This window comes from Populus alba, chromosome 1 (genome assembly GCF_005239225.2).
Source record: "Populus alba chromosome 1, ASM523922v2, whole genome shotgun sequence".
NCBI classification, from domain to species: domain Eukaryota; kingdom Viridiplantae; phylum Streptophyta; class Magnoliopsida; order Malpighiales; family Salicaceae; genus Populus; species Populus alba.
In genome coordinates, this window is record NC_133284.1 from 47,800,517 (window position 1) to 47,824,547 (window position 24,031).

A 24,031-nucleotide genomic window follows, 5' to 3' on the forward strand; every position below is an offset into this window, starting at 1 on the left:
ATAGGACATGACTTGGGTAAGAATCAATGAGAGATGAATTGATAATGGTTAAAATTAAGGAGTCTTGATGGATCCAATGATCAAATATTCATTTTGGTTTATGCATGATTAATTTGTTTTAATTTTTATTTTTACAGGGTTATCATAGTCTTATGATTTAGGTTGATGGGTTTGATAAGTTAACATAAATTGACTCTAGATTTTTTTTTCTTTAATTTTCATTCTATAACTTTTTTATTTTATTTTTCTATTTTTGTTATCATATACTTAGCTAAAAAAATTTATTAAAAATATTGTCCTCTCAATATTTGGTTTTTAGAAAAAAAAAATACCATATTGCTAGTTGCTTAGGTGAGATGTAGTATAAGACATGACTTGAGTGAGAATCAATGAGAGATGAATTGATAGTGGCTAAAATTAAAGAGTCTTGATGGATCTAGCAATCAATATTCAGGATCACGAATGGTAGTAATGGTATCGGTGTTTGGAGAAGAGACAATAATATCTTTAAGACGGGGTGGTATAGTGATATAATGATAGCAAAAAATGGCTTGACCTTAATTTGAAACAGGGTAAAGCCTGAGCTTTTCATACAATGAACCAGTTTTTGTTTTAAAAAGTAATCATGATAACTTGAAATTTTATTTTTCAAAAATATACAAATGATGTAGCTCAATTCTACCATATTAAATACAAAAGAATGAAATTAAGTTATCTCGCCAAACTAGCAATCTTGATAATTAGGGTTGAGTTAACCAGGTTATCTCGCCAAACTAGCAATCCAGATCATGAGATCGATATAACTCGATAAAAAAGAAAACGATGAAAATCACAAAGCCTATTTAAAAGAAAAAAAACTAATGTCAACTCGTGTTACCTTTTCAAACTCGTCATCTAAGTCATTAGATCATAAACACCTTATCTAAAAAAACCATGAAACTTAATTCATAATCAATTAAATATTAAAGGATGAAATTGAAAAAATAATTTTGATTATACAAAAGGGTTTACAACAAAAAGAAAAATAGTAATTAAAAGATTGAGGGTCAAAATTAAAATACAAATAAATTTGACCTTTGATTGAAGAGTAAAATTGAAAAGAAAATTAATTTAACAAAAATGACCCAAAAAAATCAAAAGAATGAGGATTAAAAAGAAAAATATGATTGAAAAATATGAGGATAAAAATAAATAATTTTATGATTGAAGATTGAAATTGAAAAAGAAAAATCATTTCAATAAAAGGCCTAAAACCATTAAGAGTATGATGATCAAATTTTTTAAAAAATAACATATATCAAATTAGGATGGAAGAATGAAATTAAAAATAAATAAATTTTTTATAAAATAACTAAGAATACAATTAGAAATGAATATAAAATTCAACATGAAAAATACTCATGGATGTACAATTTTTAATATATTAAATAATGTTTTCAATTTTTAAGTTATAGTGAAGGTATGAACTAGGGGTGCAGGCAAGAGCCCCATTAATCCACATTTACGTTTAACTTGTATTTTACAAGAATTAACGTTTTTCAATTCTAACAAAATATGGTTTTAGTAATAGGATTCCTAGAATCTAAAGATATGTTCGAGGATTCTCCAGAAAGAAAAAAGTTCACATGAGACTTGAACACCGAGTTCAACGTTATTTTCGAACCATGTTTTCGTGAGAATATAACCATCTTTCGACAACATCTCTATTCGAAGGCAGCATGTGACCTTGTTGAATAGGATACAAATTCCTCGCGTTGCTGCTGGTTATTTGTAAAAACACAAGTTGTTTTTAATTATAAGATAATTAAAAGAAAAAAAGTGATTTTTTAAATTAAAATATATATGATTTATTTTTCATGTAACATATAAATAGTATGCAAAAAAAAATTGCTTAAACTGTTTATAATTTCATATAAAAATCAAATTGTAAATTTCAAAGAGACATCAATTTATTATAGATATTATTTGAGTAACTTTTTATTAGTGGCATGATAAATCAAAAACAAATGAAAGCCTAACTTTTAAGTGAAAAGTGAAGTCCAACAATTATTAGTAAGTAAAGAGTAACATCATATATTTTGTCATCTTTTTGTTATTGCATGGATCAGAATAACTTAATTAAGTGTTTGAAAAATATTTTATATATCCATCTATATGTCTGGACCTAGTATATAAAATAAGTATTGTACATGCCTGACACACTCGTTTTAAAATATAAAATTTTCTCCTAAGAGAAAGCAACCTAAAAGCACCTAAAACCTTTAAGCTTTCTTAGGCAAGCATTGATCAAATAGTTTTCTCCACCAGATTCTACACTCGTCTTAGAAGATAAATTTTCCCTCTAAGAAAAAAGCAATCTAAAAGCACCTAAAACCAAGCAAAAAATGAAGATCAAGATATCTCATATCACAATACGAGTAATTTATCTTATCATGTTTAATAAATTTTTTTTATCAAAATAAATTTGTAATATAAAAACACATAAAATTTGTAATAAAAACCGACATACACATAAAATTTATTGAACAATAATTATATATATAAAAAAGCAATACAAGGCTGCACATAACACAAAATTTATTAAACAATAATTCAAAAAAATAATTCAAGATTGCACATATGAGATATCTTATAAAAAAAAATTAATATTAAAAAGATTAATCTATATAAAATTAAGAAAAAAACCACAAATAAATCATACTCACCTCTCTAAAAAACTAAATACACTCAATATCATTTAAAAATAATCATAATCTGAATAAAACATAAATAAAAAATTTATTTGAAAAAAATATATAAAAATAATGCATTATTTTTTTTAAAAATAAAAAAAACAAAAAAAATATATAAAAAGAACCAGGTCAGGCACATGTGGACCTGATAAACCTGGCCTAGCACCTGACCAAATGAAGCAATGGTCTGTGCTTGGGTCTGCAACACCAGGCCCAAGTGCAAGCTTTTTTTTTAAAAGAGTTGTCGTCCACCTCAAATGCTTTTTTTTTTTTAAAAATGATGCATCGCTTACTTTAACCCAGAAATCCGGTCACTGTGATGGCTAAAAAACATGGTTAGTTGTTTTTTCACCCAAAAAATCCTATTTCAACCTATTTTTGATCAAAAACACCTAAAAAACATCTTAAAGACCTTGTTAAACCAATCTATGGCCACCAAAAAGCCAAAAAACTGCTTAAAAATCTAAAATCTACCCGGAACAAAATTCTTTCCGAGTTTAGATATGTTATTTTAAGTGTTTTTAAAATTAAAAAAAAATCTAAACGTAACCCCTCTCATCATATGAAACCTTTTTACATAAAAATAAACCATTTTGATAAATGGAATCTGGCCATTCCCTCTTTCTCCTCCCAAAAAAAAAGTACTCAATAAAAAAAATGAAGTTAGGTGTCAAAATCTATTAATTTGAAATTCAAGGGACTGGTTGTTTTATACCTAAAAAATATAGAGAATTTTCACTACAATTTCTTAGCTTTCAATTCAATTATTCTTCCTAAAAAATATATATAATTGAGAGCTAATTTGTGCTTCAAAAATACCAAATGGTACAAAATAAAAGTTCAAGTACAAAATAAAAATTTTCAAAAAAATACAAGGCTCTAGTCCACAGTAAAAGAGAGTACAAAATAATCTTAAAGGCTGTTGCCTTCTAGCTTTGTAAGTGACCACATCTCATCATTTTCTGCAGGCTTCGATTTTTCAGGAGACTTATTAAATGCTTTCTACATTCATGGGATTCCAAAAACTAGAGAGTACTCTTCGTCAATGAATTTATTGGTGGTAGAGGATTTATAATAAAAACCGACACACATATAAATTTTATTGAACAATAATTATATATATAAAAAAAAAATAATATAAGGCTGCATATAAAACAAAATTTATTGAACACTAATTAAAAAAAAATTCAAGATTGCACATATAAAAAATCTTATAAAAAAATTAATCTATATAAAATTATGAAAAAAAACATAGTGAATCATACTCACCTCTCTAAAAACTAAACACACTCTCTAAAAACTAAAACACACTCAATATTATTTAAAAATAATCACAATCTAAATAAAATATAAATCAAAAATTTATTTGAATATATATATAATGCATTATTTTTTAAAAAAAAAAAAAATATATATAAAAAGAACTAGTTCAAGCACATGTAGGCCTGTTAAACCTGGCCCAACACCTGACCAAATGAAGCAATGGCCAGCATTCAAGCTTGCAACGCTAGGCCCAGGTACAAGCCTTTTTTTAAAAGAGTTTAATGGGGTGGACGACATGTCGTCTGCACCAAATACTTCAAAAAAAAATGACGCATTGCCTATTTCAACCTAGAATCCGATCACTGTGATGGCCAAAAAAACATGGTCAGTTGTTTTTTCATCCAAAAATCAAATTTCAACCTATTTTTGATCAAAAACACCTAGAAAATGCTCTAAAGACCTTGTTTAACCAATCTATGGCCACCAAAAAACCAAAAAAACTGCTTAAAAACCCGAAATCTACCCGGAACAAAATTCTTTCCGAGTTTAGATATGTTATTTTAAGTGTTTTCAAAGTAAAAAAAAAAAATCTAAATGTAACCCTCATCGTCACATGGAACCTTTTGATATAAAAATCATCCATTTTGATGGATGAAATCTGGCGACTCCCTCTCTCTGATCCTCCCAATAGAAAAGGGCTGAAAAAAAAAATGAAGTTAGGTATTAAAATCTATTGTCTTGAAATTCAAGGGACTGGTTGTTTTTATATCTAAAAAATATGAGGGATTAAAATGAATATGCCAACGAAACTTTCAACCGGTCCTCCATTTTACCCGAGATTTTCACTGCAGTTCCTTAGCTTTCAATTCAATCATTCTCCCTAAAAAAATATGCAATTGAGGGCTAATTTGAGCTCCAAAATACCAAATCGCACAAAAAAAGAAGAAGTTAAAGGACAAAGTAAAAATTTTCAAAACAATACAAGGCTCTAGTCCGCAGTAAAAGAGAGTACAAAATAATCTTAAAGTCTGTTGCCTTCTAGCTTTATATATGATGGACCACATCTCATCATTTTCTGCAGACTTCGATTTTTTAGTAGATTTATTAAATGCTTTCTACATTCATGGGATTCCAAAAACTAGAGAGTACTCTTCGTCAATGAATCGCACAGAACATTATTGGACCCCATGAATTAGCATCACACGATAAAACAGAGAAAAATTTTACTGGACCGCTTGAATCAGCCTCACAGTATTTATTGGTGGTAGAGGATTTTAATCCTATTAGTTCAGCAACATGAAAGGTTTGAGTCTTAATTACTAGCTGATCACATCGTCACAGGATCAATGAGTATAGCAGAAACAAGATCTTTGAGCGCAGTTCCAGCATTTGTATAGCCATCTTCATCTTTGTACACAACATCAATCACACGAGCAAGGTTGAGCATCCTTGTCAGAAGAGGCATGGGGACAGCGGTTGGGTGGAGAAACTCTTCATTGACATCCTTCCAAGCATCTGTAACTTGTTTTCGAAATTCATGGACAGTTTCTTGTTCTGTGGTGCCATGCTGTTTCATGTAACATTCAATGCTCGAGGCAACATGCCCTCTCTTTTGTTCGAACTACAGAGGTACGCACGGAGAAAAATTAGCAATAAAATGACAGAAAATGTGTTGAAATTAATTACTCTAGGAGTATAGATACAATCACTACCTTGTGGGACACGATGTCATCCATGAGTCTGCAAATTATTTCTGAGGCTTTAAGAATCTTCGGTCCCCTAAATAACCAATCGAAGGAGTCCTTGGTTACAACATGTCCCATTCCAACAAAGGATGTAGCTGCTAGCATTGCATAGGCCGAAGTGACCAGTGCAACAGCCATGTATTCCTCCATTGTTGGTGTGTGTTTTTGGTGGAACCATTTAGATTCAAGGTAGTATGCTCGAACTTGATTCTTCATCTGAAAAATCATCAAACGTGTCAACCACTATATTTTAGCTGCATATCCTAAGAGAACCGATCTTTATTTTCAATCAGCCTGTGACACTTACTGCTTCTTTTGCATAGTAGACACGGTATGATCTTTCTTCACTGACCATATTTTCCTCAATTTCTGTGTAGACATCTAGAAGTGCCTTGTAAGTCACCTTCATGTACTCTGGCAGCTGATCTACGGCAGTAATTTCCCACCTGTAAATAATTAAGATTGAAAGATTGGATAAACTGAAGAAAAATGGTTATGAATCGAAATTTGATACATAATGATGGTAATATTTTAGAATGTGAAGGGACCCGACCTCTCAATTGCATCAGTAAAGAGCTCGAGTTCTTCCGGTGTACCATAGACATCGTAGATGTCATCGATGACGGAAGTCATGGCAATAACTTTGGTCAGCATCCTTCGAGCCAAGAAATACTCTGGCTCAAAGTACACTCCTAATATCCAAAAGTAGCACTCTATAACCCTGTCTCTTGCAAACGGCAGCTTCTTAGCAAAATCTAGTTCTTTCCACCACCTAATTAATCAGCATTAATAAAAGAAAACTCTCGGTTGAATTTCAATATAGCAAAAGCTAAAACACAGTATTGTATCTTGGAATGATCTTGTTTTCTTCAGCTTACTTTGCAATTTCACTTAGCTCCTTCTGGTGTTGCTTTTGCAAAATGTTGAAGTCTAATTTAGCGAAGTTCAGTAAAACTTCACTACATGAAGGATCTTCTTGGTAGACAGAGAAATAATTCCTTGCCTCTAGCCTTGGTATGTTCTTGCGAATAGGCTGCTTTAAAGCATGATTTATTTTTGCTCTCAGCGGAGAGCTTGAATGGGTGGCCAAGAACTCTAGGTGGGAAGTAGTGAACACAAGTGCTTCTTCTAATATCTCATCTGCATGCACCCGGAGATGTGTAGCTTCATAGAAGCTTAAAATTCCTCGAGTGTCCTTGGCAAGGGAATCATTGAAGGTCCCTTGGCTGTTCTTGAACTTGCCGAACACATCTGGATTGGGACAGAAAACATTACATGAATGTAGAAACTAATTTCGTTAAGATTATATAAGAAACAGGCAAGAGAAGAAAAGTCCATACCACATGAGATTTTTATAGCCTTGTTGTCTAAGCAGTCGAAATTTGAGAGAAATGGCGTATAGGTCATTATGATGATGATCATCATCATCTCCATTATCGAAGTCGCAATGGGACCTGTACATTTCTCTTAGTATTTCATCAATCTCAATCTCAAAATGGTAAGAGATGCCTAAGCGTTGGATCGCATCAATGAAGTCCAGTGTTTGTGAAGGCTTATTGATATTGGCCATCAGCTCCCTTTTCACTTCTTCCTTCAGTTTTTTATGCTCTGCTTTGTCACTCGTTTCCTAATATCAGCAACAAAAAGAATAACTTTTCTTGAAGGATTTTTACGTAAAAAACTTAAGCTACAAAACAGAAATTCGTGTTTATAATATTGATCATTCCTTCTTCTTAAATGGGAATGATCATTGTTTGATTAGATGGGACGGTGATTTCAGTTGCCACAATCTGTTGGTGCAAAATGGCCATGAATGACGACCATATGGGAAAAACAATTGAGGCCTTCTCACTTAAAAGTGTTAGAAAGGACAATATCCGCACGCAATCAAGCACATGAATAAGATAAGTATTTTTACCATGGAATCGGTTGCGTACGAGAGAAAATGGTCACCCCAAATGCTAGGAGAAAAACTTGCAGAACGGCGACTAACATTGGGCTCGACAGTGGCAGTAGAGAAAATTGCAGAACCTTCAACAGACATTTTCCTAGTATGGTTTGGGAATTAGTGGGTTTCTGAGGTTCGATCGTTTGTGTTTTGAAGGGTATGCTGTGAGTCGAGAGCTCTTCTGCTCGACTATTTATAGGCTAATTAAGGCACCTTATAAGCTTTACACAGTGCAATTATTCAAAAGGGACGTGACACCCACATGTTGAATTGAAATAAACTCGTGTAACAAGTTGAAGAAATTGAAGAAATTTTTCGGCCACACAAAGAGATCGCAGATCCTCGCAGAAGACTGCATTTTTGTCACTAAGCTACACAGGATAGTCATAACAAAAAGACGACATCTTAAGCAATTGCATGTAATCGATATACCAATTTATTGAGATTTTATTTAGAAACCACGTCTTACATGTGTTTTTCGTTTTCTTTTTCTTGCACATTCTTATTCGACATGCTATTCATGGCCCTCAGAAACGAATGTTATCACCGCATATAAATAATAAAAAAAACCACAAAGAAAATAAAATAAAACCTCAAAGAAAATTAAAAAAAAAAAAAAAACTCATCCATTTGACTAAAGTAATAACTATTGTAGAGATAGAAAGCACATCTCCTTATGAAAATTGGCTTTGTAATAACTTTTTTTTTAAATTGCTTTATATATTTTTGTGTTATGTTATATATCCGTCTCATCAATTTAGTTTTGTTTCCTTCTTGATATCAAACATTCATCATTAGATCTGTTGCAAATATAGTTTCATAATATTTTTTTTATTTATTTTCTGTAAGATTATTCAGATCTCAAGACCCAGATCACATGATGCGATCAGATCTTTTATTATTTCTCAAGTCTTTTTAGGACATTTTACTTATTATAAATAGGATTATTTAGCTTTTATTTAGTTTTTTTAATAATAAAAGATAAATTGATGATTTAAAAATAAAACTTTCATGTGAGAGTTTGTTTTTACTCTTAATTTCTCATGAAACTACTATGATTTATTTAAGAATTAATCATGCTTCGTGGCGTATTCTATTTCTGGTTCACGTCACTTCATAGGCGTTGGGTTGGGATTCATTTACTTATAGTCTTGGTGCTCAAATACAAGTTATTGTTGTGTCAAGTTTAATCACAAGTTCTAATTTAGCTTTCTTGGGAATGCTCGATAGAAAATTATCGTAGGGGCAAAATCTTTTTCTAAAATTCTTAAAGAAGAATTGATGGATGATTTTATATCTCCTCATCTTTCATCTTGCGTGCATGCTCTGTGGTGATTCTGAAACACAAAATATAAACATTTAAATATCATGATGGTTCAATTATTGATATAATTTAAATAGCAAACACTTGCTCCACTTTTAAGATACTCTGATTGACTTCATATTTTATAAAATCTACGGGATAAATCTTCCGAACTATGTTTCATGAGACGACAACCTTCTTTTTTTCCATAACAACTTTATTCCAAGGCTGCAATTGACCTTGCTGAAAAGGATATAATTATGCACCACATCACTTTTTTTTTCCCGTACATTTTGTATCAACAGGATGGATTGAGATTATTTTCTTTCGATAACCATTATTTTTTTCTCTGTTTTTCTTTTTCAAGGAAAATTTATCATTCATAACCGGTTAATCAAAACCTCAAATACAGACTTGATATAAACTTGACCACTGAGTACAACGTTTTCGAATCTTGTTTCCACGACAAAATTATTCGAAGGCTGCAAGTGACCTTGTCGAAAAGGATATAATCATGGACCACATCACATCTTTTTCTGCAGGCTTGATTTTTCAGGAGATTTATTTTCAAACTACATACATGAATAGTTCTGAGCATTAATGGATCACATGAATCAGCATCACATGATAAGAAACAGGGAAGAAAAAATTGAAGAAATTTTTCGGCCACACAAAGAGAGCAGATCCTCGCAGAAGACTGCATTTTAATTTGTCACTAAGCTACGTACATTGTTGAGATTGCAGGTAATCGATATACCAATTTATTGAGATTTTATTTAGAAACCACATCTTACATGTGTTTTTCATTTTCTTTTTCTATTTAATCTCATTCAAGTATTCATTCTGTGGTAAAGGATTTCAATCCTCCTAGTTCTGCAACATATGGAAGATTTAAGTCTTCATTATTTTAGGTTTAATATTCCTAGTTTTAGGTTGGGTAGAGAGACCATTCATTGTCACCATTTTAGGTTTAATATTCCTTTTAACTAAAAATTTGCACATACCAGTTTAGATAAAGACTTAATATGTAAGCATTATAGGTATATTTTATGTGTAAAATACAAACATTTAAGTTTCCTAGCTATCATAAACAACTACCAGAAATTCGCTTAATACCAATTGATTCACCGACGGAATATTTATGTTGGTAATTTGAAGTCGAACTTACCAACAAAATTTTTTCCATTTGTCAGTATATACCGACGGAAATATTTGGTCGGTAGTTATCGACTAAATTACGGACGGAATGTTCAGAATAAAAAAAAAGCAATTACTGACGTGACGATTTTTGCGGGTCATTTTTCCGATGGAATCACCGAGAGATTCAAAATGACATATCCATATAGTGACGTGACCACTTCACCGTTTAAATTGCTGATGGAATCACCGAGGGATTCAAAACGACATATTTGTATGGTGACATGTCACTTTTGCGGTCAGAATAGCCGACGGACACACCGACGGAATACTTTCATCGGTGAAACCGTCAGAAAAAAGTTAATATATGCCCACTCTGCCGACCCTCTGCTCCCCTATTTCTCCTTCTTCTTTCCCATCCCAACTCTCCCCATCTGCAAACAACCACCCCCCCCAAAAAAAATCCCTCTTCTCAGCACAATAAGTTATATTTCTTGAAGTTTTATGGTCACAGCATCCGTGATCTGATTTACCGATTGATTTTATCAATTTTGTAAGTAATTCTATCTTTTTAAATTCTAACATTTAAATGTGAATTTTATTGTTTTTTTAGTATATGTATTTTGTTAGTAGATGTACATGTTTTATTGTTATTTCTCAAATAAACTTGTAGTATATGAATGTATAATTTTATACTTGTTGTGGTTTGTTTTAGATTTTGTAAGATTGTATTTGTTTGTAAATTGTTAAAATTTTATGGAATTACCGAATTACATGTGCTGTTTTGAAATAATTAATAGCTTGTTTAATGGGTCCATTTTAAGTTTTATCAATGGTATTGCGGAGATGTAATTTTTGTAAATTTATATGTATTAATTTGTATGGACGTTGATAAATGATAATGAATATTTAATATTTATGAAAAGTTGTGATTGGTTTCTTGGATAATCTCAAGGTAAACCAATATTTTTGCAAGTTTATTTACCTAACATAGTTAATTAATACATGTTGTCATCATAATTTTATAGAGGTTCCATATAAGTCATGGATGATTGTTCATGGATGTATCGAGATTCACACCAAGGATTGTGGAGGATGGATTATTGTAACAAGGTTCAGGGTTTTATTAATTTCACAACATCTATTCCCAGAAATTTTACTAGAAGCGGTATTAAGTGTCATGAAGGAAGTGTCAAAATAAAAAGTATCTGCATCTAGATGTTGTAATGATGCATCTTCTACACAAAGATTTTATGGAGAATTACCGGTGTTGGTATACATATGGAGAAGTATTTGTTGGTAAGAAGAGAATGGGAGAAAGGGTGGTTGGGTCAACTTCTAGTGCTAGCAACGTGCATGAAGCGGCAAATGACAACACTAATCCTTACAAGAAATATGGTTATGGATGCAATGAGAATGAATCAAGGTAATGTCAGTCAATGTCCAATCGTAGAAGAAGAACCTAATGTAGATGCAGCTAGGTTTTTTGATTTGTTGAAAGATTCTGACGAACCATTATGGGATGGCTGCACAAACCATAGTAAATTATCGGTCGTAGCACAGGTGTTCACCATCAAGTCAAATCACGGGTTGAATGAGGTTGGGTATGACAAAATTATTGAATGGGCGAGAAGCATTTTACCTGAAAGGAACAGGCTGAAAGAGAACTTCTATGCTGCGAAGTCCATGATAAAACCCCTCAATTTAGGATACCAGAAAATTGACATGTGCCCTAACTTATATATGTTATACTACCTTAAAAATGTTGAGATGACCGAGTGCATGACATGCAGGCATTCCCGTTACAAACCCAGAACTGGTAGGGGAAAGACTCTAGTGGCATATAAAAAACTTAGATACTTCTCAATCACACCTAGACTGCAGAGGTTATTTATATCACCAAGGACTATTGAGTACATGACATGGCACTAATCACATGATGCAGTTGATACAGTGATGGTGCATCCTTCTAACGGCGAAGCGTGGAAACACTTTAACAGTGTGCATACTCACTTTTCAGCTAAATCAAGGAATGTGCGTCTTGGGTTGTGTACAGATGGATTCAACCCATTTAGGTCATTTGCTGCTCCTTATTCTTGTTGGCCGGTTATACTCACAGTTTATAATTTGCCACCGAGAATATGTATGAAGCCGAAGTTCATGTTTTTATCTACTGTCATACTTGGTCTAAGCAGCCCGGGCCGGAATATAGATGTTTGTCTTTGACTGTTGATTGATGAGTTGGTACAGTTATGGTCCTCTGGAGCTTTGACTTATGATATATCGAGGAAACAAATTTTATTTATAAGCACAACTTTGATGTGGGCTATCAATGATTTTCCAGCTTATGGAATGCTTTCTAGTTGAGCACGTATGGGAAACTAGCATGTCCATACTACATGGAAAACAACAAGGCATTCACACTAACAAACGGAGGTAAAACTTCTTTTTTTACTGTCACCGTCGCTTCTTGCCACTTAATCATAAGTACATAAAGAACAGAAAAGATTTCTTTATTGGCAGAGTTGAAAAGGATGTTGCATCCCCGTGTTTTTCTGATGAAGAATTGTATGATGTTCTATCAAAGTACGGTGACATTGTGTTTGGTCTTCAATCAGGTAAGCAAAAGTTTCCTGGTTTTGGTTTGATCTATAATTGGGTAAAGCGAAGTATCTTTTAGGAGCTTCCTCATTGGAAGACCAACTTGCTCTGCCATAACCTTGACGTCATGCACATTGAAAAGAACATATTTGAGAATATTTTCAACACCGTCATGGATGTGAAGGGGAACACAAAGGACAACACCAAGGCTGGATTGGATATAGCTTTATTCTGTAACCGTAAAAATATGGAGTTGGTTTATGATGAGTCACGGATTGCAAAACCAAAAGCAAGCTTCGTGTTAGAGAAAAACGCACAACTACTAGTCTATAAATGGCTTAAGAGTCAGCGTTTTCTGGATGAACATGCCTCGAACATATCAAGGCTAGTTAATATGGAGGAATGCAGATTGTATGGAATAAAGAGTCATGATCACCACGTGTTTATACAAACACTCATCTCATTAGCTTTTCGTGATTTGTTGCCAAAGGGAATATTAGATGCACTCATGAAAATCAGTCATTTCTTTAGAGATATATGCTCCACTAAATTGAATGTTGAGCACATTGAAAGGCTTGAAACGAGTATCGTCGAGACACTATGCAAACTTAAAATGATATTCCCTTCATCATTTTTTTACTCAATTTAGCATCTTATCATACATCTACCGTTCGAGGTAAAAGTTGGAGGACTGGTCCAGTATAGATTAATGTACCCATTCAAACGGTTAGATATTACAGTTGCAATGTAATTCATATATAAAAGTATTTTCTATGTTTTTCTTAATTGAAAATACTTGATTAATTCAATGCAAGTACTTGTTTAATCTCAAGCAAAAGGTTAAGAATAAGGCGCTTATTGAGGCTTCAATATGTGAGGCCTATATTGTTGAGGAGATCTTAACATTTATCTCGTACTATTTCGAACCTCATCTGAGAACGAGAATTAATCACGTTCCACGGCATGATGATGGCGGTGAAGTGCCTTCTAGTGGGAATTTGTCAATATTCTCCAATCCTGGACGACCCACACCTAAAAATGTCATAAGAGGAAGATATTTGTCGGAAATATAGTTCAAACAAGCACACAACTATGTTCTATTTAACAGTGATGAGCTGAGACCTTTTATTCAATAAGTTTATATATGTGTAATACTAATAAAACTTTATCAGTAATATACTGTTAATTATATATTGTAATATCATACACTCATTATCACTTGTAGGCAACATCGATAATATTTGCTCTCTAATAACTCACAGCTAACCAAATCCCAGATCTTTCAATTATAAGATGAATAATTTACCACATGGTTCAGAACACATGTAAGCACTATCACAAACTCATTCTAACTTGCAAAATTACTATATGCATGTCATTATGAGATTCTCGTTCATTTACTGTTTATTGATGTACATTACATACAAGGTTTATCAAATAGGAAGGAGTGCGGCTAAGTCATTGTCTTCACTAAGTCTGGGGCCTGAAAGAAAAGTTAAGTGCTACAACGGGTATTTTGTCAATAGATATGTTTTCCATACTGAAGAATTCAGGCATAGAAGAAAGACATACAACAGCGGTGTTTGTGTTAAGGGATCAACTAGTAATGAGTTAGAAGTTGACTACTATGGTAGATTAGAAGAGGTCATCGAACCGCAATATCATAGCGAGTAGAATAGAGTGTTTTTATTCAAATGTTATTGGTATGACATGATTGACAAAGGAATAAGAGTTGATCCGCATTATGGTCTGGTCAAAATCAACTCAAAAGTTAGACTTCGCAACATAAACAATGTCTTTGTTTTCGCAAAGCAATGTCAACAAGTTTATTATTACACATCCACCCCTTCATTTAGAAAAGATCGATCAAGAGTGGATTGGTTTTTCGTTTTAAAAACAAAACCCAGGGGTCGTGTCGAGCTTGTTCAGGATGAAAACGAAGACACAAGTGTGCGAGATGAAGTCTTTCAAGTTAGTGAGTTGTTTGAACCATATCAAGTTGCTGCTTCGATTGACTTGGAAGAAAATTCAAATTTTCATGTTTTCGATGATAGTTTTGTTGATGTTGACGCATAAGAGTTGAATGTTGTTTTGAGCTCTAGCAGACAAGAAAATGTCGATGAAGATAATGATATCCATATTGACGATTTCGATGAAGGTGATGAATATTCAATTGATGATGAAGAAGAAGAAAATTATGACTAACTATCAGAATGAAGCCCTGTTTAAAACATTTTTTTCATGTAATATATATTATGGATGATATCTTTTGTAACATGAAATATTTATTTTATAAGTTTGAATTCTTTAAGCATTATTATTGTTTAGTGCGATGAACATTTTATCATTTAAGTGTTTGCAGGAAGGTAAATAGATATTACAAACATCATCTTTCTTGCACACTGCACTATCACCGACGTCCATACCGAAGGATTCCAGTCCATCAACATTTCACAGTGGTGTCACTGGAAACGCCACTACCATCACCAACGACATTGCCGATGGATTCTAGGTTGTCGACATTTCACAATGCCGTCACTGGAAACGCCACTACCATCACCGACAACGTTACGATGGATTCCAGTCCGTTGGTAAGTTGTCGACGGGTCAATATTACCAACAAAATCACCGATGGAATGTGCGAATTCCAAAGGGCAGCGCATTAAATGCATCTCTAACCGCGTCAGGTTGCCGATGGACCGTGAAAAATATGGAGGTTAATTAAAAATGTTGGTGCGAAATTCAAAAATTATCGACAGATTTTCAAAACTTCACTGACGGAATAAATTAAAATAATATTTTTTTATTTTTTATCGGTGAATTCGTCGATACAACTGCCTTATATATCCCAATGACCGCCCCTTTAGTTTATTTTTTCTTCTCCTCCATTCTTAATCACCCCTCTTCTTTGATTTTTTTTTCCCTCTCATTTCCTTCAGGATACCTTTAAGAATCTTCATCAAATTAAAAGGTATGTATTTCCTCTATTTCATTTTACTTTAAGGATTTTTTTTTTTTTATTTTAGCTATTTTTATTTTTGTTATGTTTTTTGTTTTGGTGTATTTTTATAATGTAGATAAAATCTTGAAATAAACACTTTATTAAAGTAAGCATATTTCAATCCTAAAGTCTATAATTTGTTTTTTTGAATTTATTGAATATATTTTATTATTGTATTGGCATAATTATTCAATAATTTGTTGAATTGTGATTGTTAATGTTGAATTTGCCATAGAATTAGTAATTTAATATGTTGGAAAAAATTAGTAATTTTACTCTATTATTGCATGATTTGTGTTTAATTTTTTCTATTGATTTTAATTGTTAGTCTAGAGTTTTTTTTTTTTAATTTATTGAATATATTTTATTGTTGTATTGGCATAATTTTGAATAATTTGTTGAATTTGAATTGTTAATATTGAATTTACCTTAGAATTAGTAATTTAATATCGTGAAATAATTAGTAATTTTACTATATTATTGCATGATTTGTGTTTAATTATTTCCATTAATTTTAATTGTTAGTCTAGAGTTTTTTTTGAATTTATTGAATATATTTTATTGTTGTATTGGCATAATTATTGAATAATTTGTTGAATTGTAATTATTAATGTTAAATTTACCTTAGAATTAGTAATTGAATGTACTAGAATAATTAGTATAGATTGGGTTAATTGGTTGTGGTTATTGTCAATATTTGTAGGTTTGTAGATTTGGGTGGTATCCAATAAAGAGGAGGTGCTGTCGAATTTTTTTTAACATTTGAATTTAATTATATAATTATTCGTATAAAATTATGTAAATGCGTAGAACGAAATCCACAGCTCGTCGCTTACGTATGGTCGCAGCTAGTTCTTCTAGCAGCGAGGATGATATTTCCTTAGATGCCTCTCAAGAAGAGGCACCTACACCACCTACACCGTCAATCGATGTCGCCTCTTCCAGCGCGCTTGTTCACAGCGCAGAGGCGGATTGTCTTCGCAGCGAAATCAATTTACCCGCAAGTACGAGGCCCGGTGGAAGGACAACCTTTCAATGTAAGTTTGTTAAAGTTTTAGTTTTTTTTTAAAAAAAGTATAGCATAATTTATGAACTAATCACTATTTCATTAATTTCATTTATTTTCAGGTTCACAAACATTGAGGCCGCCCGAGTAACATCATCAGCGTTTAAATCATCGATGGAGATTCCATTATTTCAATGGAGTCAGATATCCAAACATCCTGAATAGATGCCTCAAATCAATGCATGGTTTGACAGATTTGAGGTTGGTGTTGATTTATAATTTCTAGCTTATTTCTAATAAATTATTAATATAATTGTAAATAAATTATTATTTTTATTTAAAATTAACTATTTATACATAGGACAAATTCGACTGGGACATTGAGCATGACATTGTTGTGAGGAAGGTGTGGGAAAATCACGCAGCGACTAGGTAACATTGAAAACAATACAATATTTTTTAAAAAACAAATTTATGTTTCAAAATTTAATTTCTCGCTATGGAAGTAGGTTGCATGATTTTTGGTATGAAGCACAAAAAAAGACAAAAAAAAAAAACCACGAGAGATAATGGTCTCCAAGGCTGGAATGATGTGGTGATTTGGAGGGATTTCAAACCAATATACATCCTGACAGATATATGGCCACTCTATCCTGAACACTTGACTTCTGAGCGGTTCACACGATGCTCACAGTCCGGTGCTAGCAATTGGAATTGGTCAATTCATGGCTCGGTGACAACGCACACCGGCGGCCCTGTTTCGTTTGCTGCACATGCGAAACAGATGGTAAGATTAATTTAAATGAAATATATTGTTAAATTAATTTGTTGTTAATTATTTTTTTTCATTATAGGCTACGTCTCTTGGACGTGAGCTGAGCCCGATGGAGCTATTTGTTGAGACGCATGTGCGGAGTCAAGACCGTCAAAAGAGGGCTCAACAGTTCATTGACAACCGTGTTCAACACTTTGTGTTATGTTTGTTCAACCATTTTATTTTGTAAGTTATTATTTTTATTGAATTGAATATGATGATTACTTTTTATCATTTTCAGGAGACCTATAATAGCTGGTTGAGGGAGAGGTATAGGGGCGTTGCTTTGACCCATCTGGAATTCGATCCAGATTTATGGATGGAGGTTGGATCGTCCGGTGGACCTAATAAAAATCAGGTTTACAGGATCTCTAATACTATAACCGAGAACTTGCGGGTGGGCCATAGTGTCTCGACTGTTGGGAGCTCCCAATCAGTATCGAGCACCTAATCTAAGGAGTTCGTGCCCTTAAAGTAACACACGGCTCAACTCATCAAAAAATACAACCATCTATCGGTGGAGTATACAGAACTCAAAGCAGATCATGAACGGCTTTGCCAAATGGTCATGAACATATCATCACAAAGTGGTGATCCATATGCACCTCCTTTTTTTTGGCTGTATAACAAAACTCCTCCTCCTCCAGCTCCACCATTATGTTAATTTGTAATGAACATTATTTAATTTTAATAGTTAATTTAATATTTTTTTTTTGAAACACATTCAGTTTGTAATGAATATTATTTAACTTTATTTTTTATGTTTAATAAAAAATTTATTTGCATTATTGGCTTTTTTACTATTAATTTATATAATTTTGTATTATGAATTCTAAATATTTTTTTAAAAAAATATTTAAAATTATGCATATAAAAAAATACTCACTAAGGGTTTTCCCGACGAAATAACTCCGTCAGCATTTCACAGTAGCTTGGTGCAAATTTCACAATCTCTTATTAGTTTTACTAATTAGTACTTAAAAGTGTATTTTTATCAAGGTTTTATATCATCATTTTGCACTTGAAGTATCAATAACTCCTTAACTAAAACATGTTTTATAATAACATACCTAATAATATAAGATACCTTTAATTTATGGTAAATGTTCATCTTACATGCAGGCCTAACACATAAATGAAAGGATTGATTGATGAGTTTAAGTATTGAAATTGAAAGGATAAAGAGAGGGCCAAACTTAGAAAAGAGATGTTGGTGCAATCCAAACTGGAATACTATTCAGTAATTGGGTCATATCTGGAGTTCTAGATATTCAAATAACCTTAATTTTTTGGACAAATCCAGTAAGACATAGGCCTATAACTTTCATGTGGAGTCAAAGATTTAAAAAGACCGTTTTCAAGTCCATATTATAGCAACAACGGAGAAGTCTGAATCTGTCCTACAGCCCAGACACTGTTCAGTGTTCAGCCCATATCTCGAGTTCTAAAAGTCCAAATGACCTTAATTTTTTTTCCTATAACTTTCATAGGTATAGGTGGTTTCAGTTCTAATGCTAGCAATGACGTTTTATTCAGACAAGAAGATAAGGATTTTCACAAAGTCAAGAATTGGCCACCCACTCAACAATTGGTCATCAAATCAATAGTTTTAAATTTTGGCCTATAAAAAGAGGCATTAGCCATTCATTTAGGGGCTTGGTTGTTTAGATTAAGAACTTGTTCTTGCTCTCTCTCTTTATATATTTTTTTGTAATTCTTAAGTTTAGCTTTCATTAATATCTTGTTTATGTTTTTCATTTCCTTTCCTTTACTTAGTTAACTTGTATCTTATTTATATTTTTATTTTGTTTATTTATGTTTCTCTTCTTTATTATATTTAGCTAAGTTTATTATGTCAAGGTGAAAAGGTTACACTAATGGTGTAAGAATAAGTATAGTGTAAACTCAAAATGGACCTTAATGTTTAATATTAACATGTCTTATCTTTTTATCTTACTAATTCTTAATACCTTACTTGTTAAATGGTTAATCTAGATTTGTGTTGTATAACACTTGGTACAAAAAATGCTTGGCACTCTCATAGCCCAACCGTATGGTATTACCTACACCTATGCTATGAAAGGAACTTGATTTGTTGTTAACATAAGTTAGCATCATGAATTCCTGACAATATTTAAAAGTTTGGTGTTACTTAAATAAGATAATTAATATGATCATGTTAACAATTTATAATGAACTATTAATGACAAATCATTCGATTGGAACCTCCTTTCTGTGTGGTTTCTAGTTGAATAATAAAAGTTTATACTATACTTGTTTGAAATACCATTAGTGGATCTTCTAACCTTGACATTTGTTTTTATTATTGTTTAATCCTTACATTAATCTTCCATCTCAAAGTTCTCATCAACTTCTTTACTATTATTATTACTACTACTACTACTACTACTACTAATATTATTGTTGTTATTGTTGTTGTTGTATTATTGTTGTTTATAATTTATACAATTAACCTCCCTGTGGTTCGACCCCGGTCTTACTGGGTTATTTATTACTTTGACACTCTTACACTTAGGAGAAAACATCAATCTTTTGGTCGTGTCATTTACCGATGGAATAACTCCGTCGGCATTTCACAATAGCTTGGTGCAAATTTCACAACCACCGACGAGTTTACCGACAGACCTTGTTTGTCCGTATTGAATTCACTCACCGATGGATTTATTCCGTTGGTATATTTCAAGCAAAAACTTTTTTTTTGGCGCGCAATTTTCGTCTGTAAAACCATCGGGAATTGTTTTTTTTTTTTACCAACTGCGTTAGCAATGGAATTAGGTATTACTAACGAAAATAAAGCCGATGGACTATTTCCATCGGTGTGTTTGTCGGTAAGTTTATTACTGACGAATTATGAATCACACACCGACAGAATATGTTCGTCAGTAAAACTGTGAAATCTTGTATGAACCTAAGTGGTGGCTCTATTTTCATCATTACCTTTAATCCACCAAAATATCCCTTACGATATTCGCAACACATTCCACATCAATATCCTTTACTTATGAAAGACTCAATCTCTAGTCAACACCAAATTCTAGATATGGTGGCTCATCATAATAATCAAGATAAATACATATAAAAAATAATATTCAAGGTCTTGTAAATACCCATGTTACCTAGAAAAATGATAATATAAGTATTGTTATTAATTTTATTTATTATGGTGTAAAGACAATATTTCTTATGTTGTAGTTTAATGGACAACCCTATTATGACTCTCTTTTTGCATAGAAACACATCACCCTATCTCCTTCCTTGAATACTTTAGAAAGATGGTGTCTATTGGTAACCTCTTTATATTTAGCGTTGGCTTTTAGCAACTTCTATCTAACATCTACATTGTATATACGAATTCTACTTGCGCCTGTGCACAATCTCACTACTTTAGCTTGTCATCGCATATTCTTTGTGTCGCACGTGTGCGGCATAGCGGCGAAAACATCCACTCTCAAAATAATGTTTTATCTAAAAAAGTGTGAGACAAGGAATTCTTGTCTTTTATTAATGGAAAAATAGAATGGGAGTCGCCACCTAGTATTTTGGTCACTAGGAACCCTAACTGGTCTCAGAGATCGGGTATGGGGACTGGTTGCATAAAGGGAAGGTATTACCACCCCAAATACTCCCTACCTATGGTAAGCTGCATTGTTTTATTGTCTGATAAAATTTAAGGTCTTGTCGTGTTTTCTAGTTGTTGGTCCGTCTATAGTTTAAGAAAAGTCCTCCTCGGTAAGGAGATCCTTACCTATTCGGGTAATTCTGACGTCAATAAAAGAATTTAATATCCGAAATACGTCTTACGTATAAGGTTGTAACCTCGGATATTAAAAGAAAACAAAATAATTTTTTTGGAATTTTTGAAATATTAGCCTAGTTCTTGTGACTTTAATAAACTGGTTATTAAAGCCAAAATGCATGCTGATATATTTTTTTGAAATTTTCTTTTTTATATGAAATTACAATATGAATTTCATATATATATATTTTAGAGACTTGGTCGTATGCATGAAAAAAAAACATTTTTTTTTAATGGCTTGACGAAAATCGGGTATTTTAATACCAGATTTGTATCTTTACAGTATAAAAATACAAACTAATATTAATCAAAATACAGTAAAACATATACGAGAAAATCAAAGAAATTTTATTTTTTTTTGGATTGGGCTGGACCCAGCTCCACTATTTTGACAGGGGCCGGCCTGACCCAATTATGCTGGCTGGGCTAGAATTGGCCCAGCCATGAACAATGGCTCTCCACGTGAGCAGTGGAGAGTGAATTATAATTCACTCTCCACTGTTCCTTAGCCGAACAAGGGGAACCGGTGTGAAGAAGAAGAAGAAGAAGAAGAAAGGGAAGGGGAAGAGGGCTGACCTGTGGTGGCTCTACATGCGGTGTTGCTGGCCGTTGCTGACTGGAGAATGGCTTGGACGGTGGTCGACCTTTCTTCTTCTTCTCCTCTGCATTTTTTGTTTTGCTCTGTTCTCCTCTGTTTCTGTTTTCTTCTTCTGTTTCTCACGGTGCTGTTGTCATGTGTGCTGTGATGGCTCTGAAGGCGGTGCTGCTGGTGGTTGCTAACCGGAGAGTGGCTTGGACTGTGGTCGGCCTTTCTTCTTCGTCTTCTCTACGTCTTTTTCTCCTACCCTGTTCTCCTTTGTTTTTGTTTTCTTTTTCGGTTTCTCACGGTGCTGTTGTCGTGTGTGCTGCGGTGGAGGTTGCTGGCCGATGGAGTTGTTGTGGGAGGCAACGGTGGCTCTTCTCCTATCTGTGTAGAGGCGTGAGCCCCTTTTTTTTCATCAGCTCTCTCCCTCCCTCCCTATCTCATTTTTTTTTCTTCCTTACGTTCCCCCTCTACTGTTTTTCTTTTCATCGGGTCCTTCTCCCCCTCTTTCTCCTTTTTTTTTCTTTTCCCCCTGTCTTCTCTCTGTTTTTATCACGTTTCCCCTCCCACTATTCTCATCGTCTTTCTCTGGCTTTTTATAAGCCAAAGAATGCCCTGCGGTGCAACGTTCGGCTTGGTAACGGCATGTAGAGGAATAGTAGCCGTGAAACATTCCCCATAATTGAAGCAATCTACTGTTTTTGTTGTTGAAATGGCTCCCCTGTCTACGAAAACGGCTGTGAAGAAAGGTGATGAAATAGTGCTCTGAAACGGCGTCGTTTTCCTATCAAAATGGATATTTCTGATTTGATCCTTGGATGTTCTTACAATTTTGTAATCAAGCCCTCCAGATAAATTGTAATTGGATCCCTTGATTTTAGTGCCTTTTCCGGCTTGGTCCTTCATTTCAGATTGTTTCAATCAATTCCCTAATTGACCATCAAACTTCAATAATTATGCAATTAAATCCCTGATTTGAGCAAATTAATTCTTTAAAATTATAATTGGACCCCAAAAATTTAATTTCATCTAATAAAAAACTCAAATTGACTTAAAAATTAATTTTTCTTATAATTCAACCCTCCATAAATTCAATTAAACCTTAGATAAAATTTTAATTGAGTCCATAAACATCTGATTTTGGACTTTTCTTCCTCAACTTGAATCTTCTTCGTCAACAAGGCTCTCATTAATAAAAAATATAACGTCAAATTTCAATTCTTATATTTCTAAACCTCCTCAACTAATTCTAACCTTTCTTTGGCATTCCAGAATCCTTTTCTTGCTTATATTATTTTTTTGATTTCTTCTGAATATATATATATATATATATATATTTGTATTTTCTTATTTTTTGTGTGGGAACCCAAAAATGGGTAACAAAACTTGAATCAAGTTGCGTAATATACGATTCAATGACTTTGTTTTCCCTTTTATGTATGGATGTGTTATACTACTAAATTGTAAAGATGAATAATAGATCCTCCATGATGTTCGCAAGAAATTGCTAAGAAACTTGTTGTCCTGATTAAAAGTGATAGTCCATTCAAATGAACCACCTCTTAGAAGAAAGTTCGAGCAATTACAGAAGTATCATCCATCTTCTTTCAAGAGATAAAATATGTCAACTTTGAAAACTTGTCAATTACAATAAATATAGAATTAATGATGCAGGAGTGGAGGCCATCTAGGGTACTATTAGGGCTTAAAAGGTAGTACAAGAAACCCAATCACATAAGCTAGATCGTTTGAAGCAAACAATGGTAAAAATATCAAATAGCCTGGAACATTTAGTTTAGGTAATGGGAGGCTCGAATAGGAATCATAATAAAGAGAGGGATGTGCTTAAAAGACTTACCTCGAGATGAACTAACCCTAAATCTATTCCAACAAACCAATATAGGCATCATGTTTATATGAACAGTGGTGTTTGTGACAAGAGAAGCACTAAAGACTTAACTTTCGAACAACCATTTTTTATATGCGTTCCTGAATTTAATGAGATTCCTTTATTTGATTAGAGTTTTTCAAAGACAAGATTTATTAACTGATTGTAGACTTGGAAGCTTATTTTAATTTGA

At 33.0% G+C, this 24,031-nt stretch overlaps 1 pseudogene; it reads right to left on the bottom strand.

Annotated features, from left to right (window-relative positions):
* Nucleotides 1–4,933: 4,933 nt before the first annotated feature.
* LOC118048710 ((-)-germacrene D synthase-like) lies at nt 4,934–7,867 on the bottom strand (annotated as a pseudogene).
* Between the last annotated feature and the right edge of the window lie 16,164 nt (nt 7,868–24,031).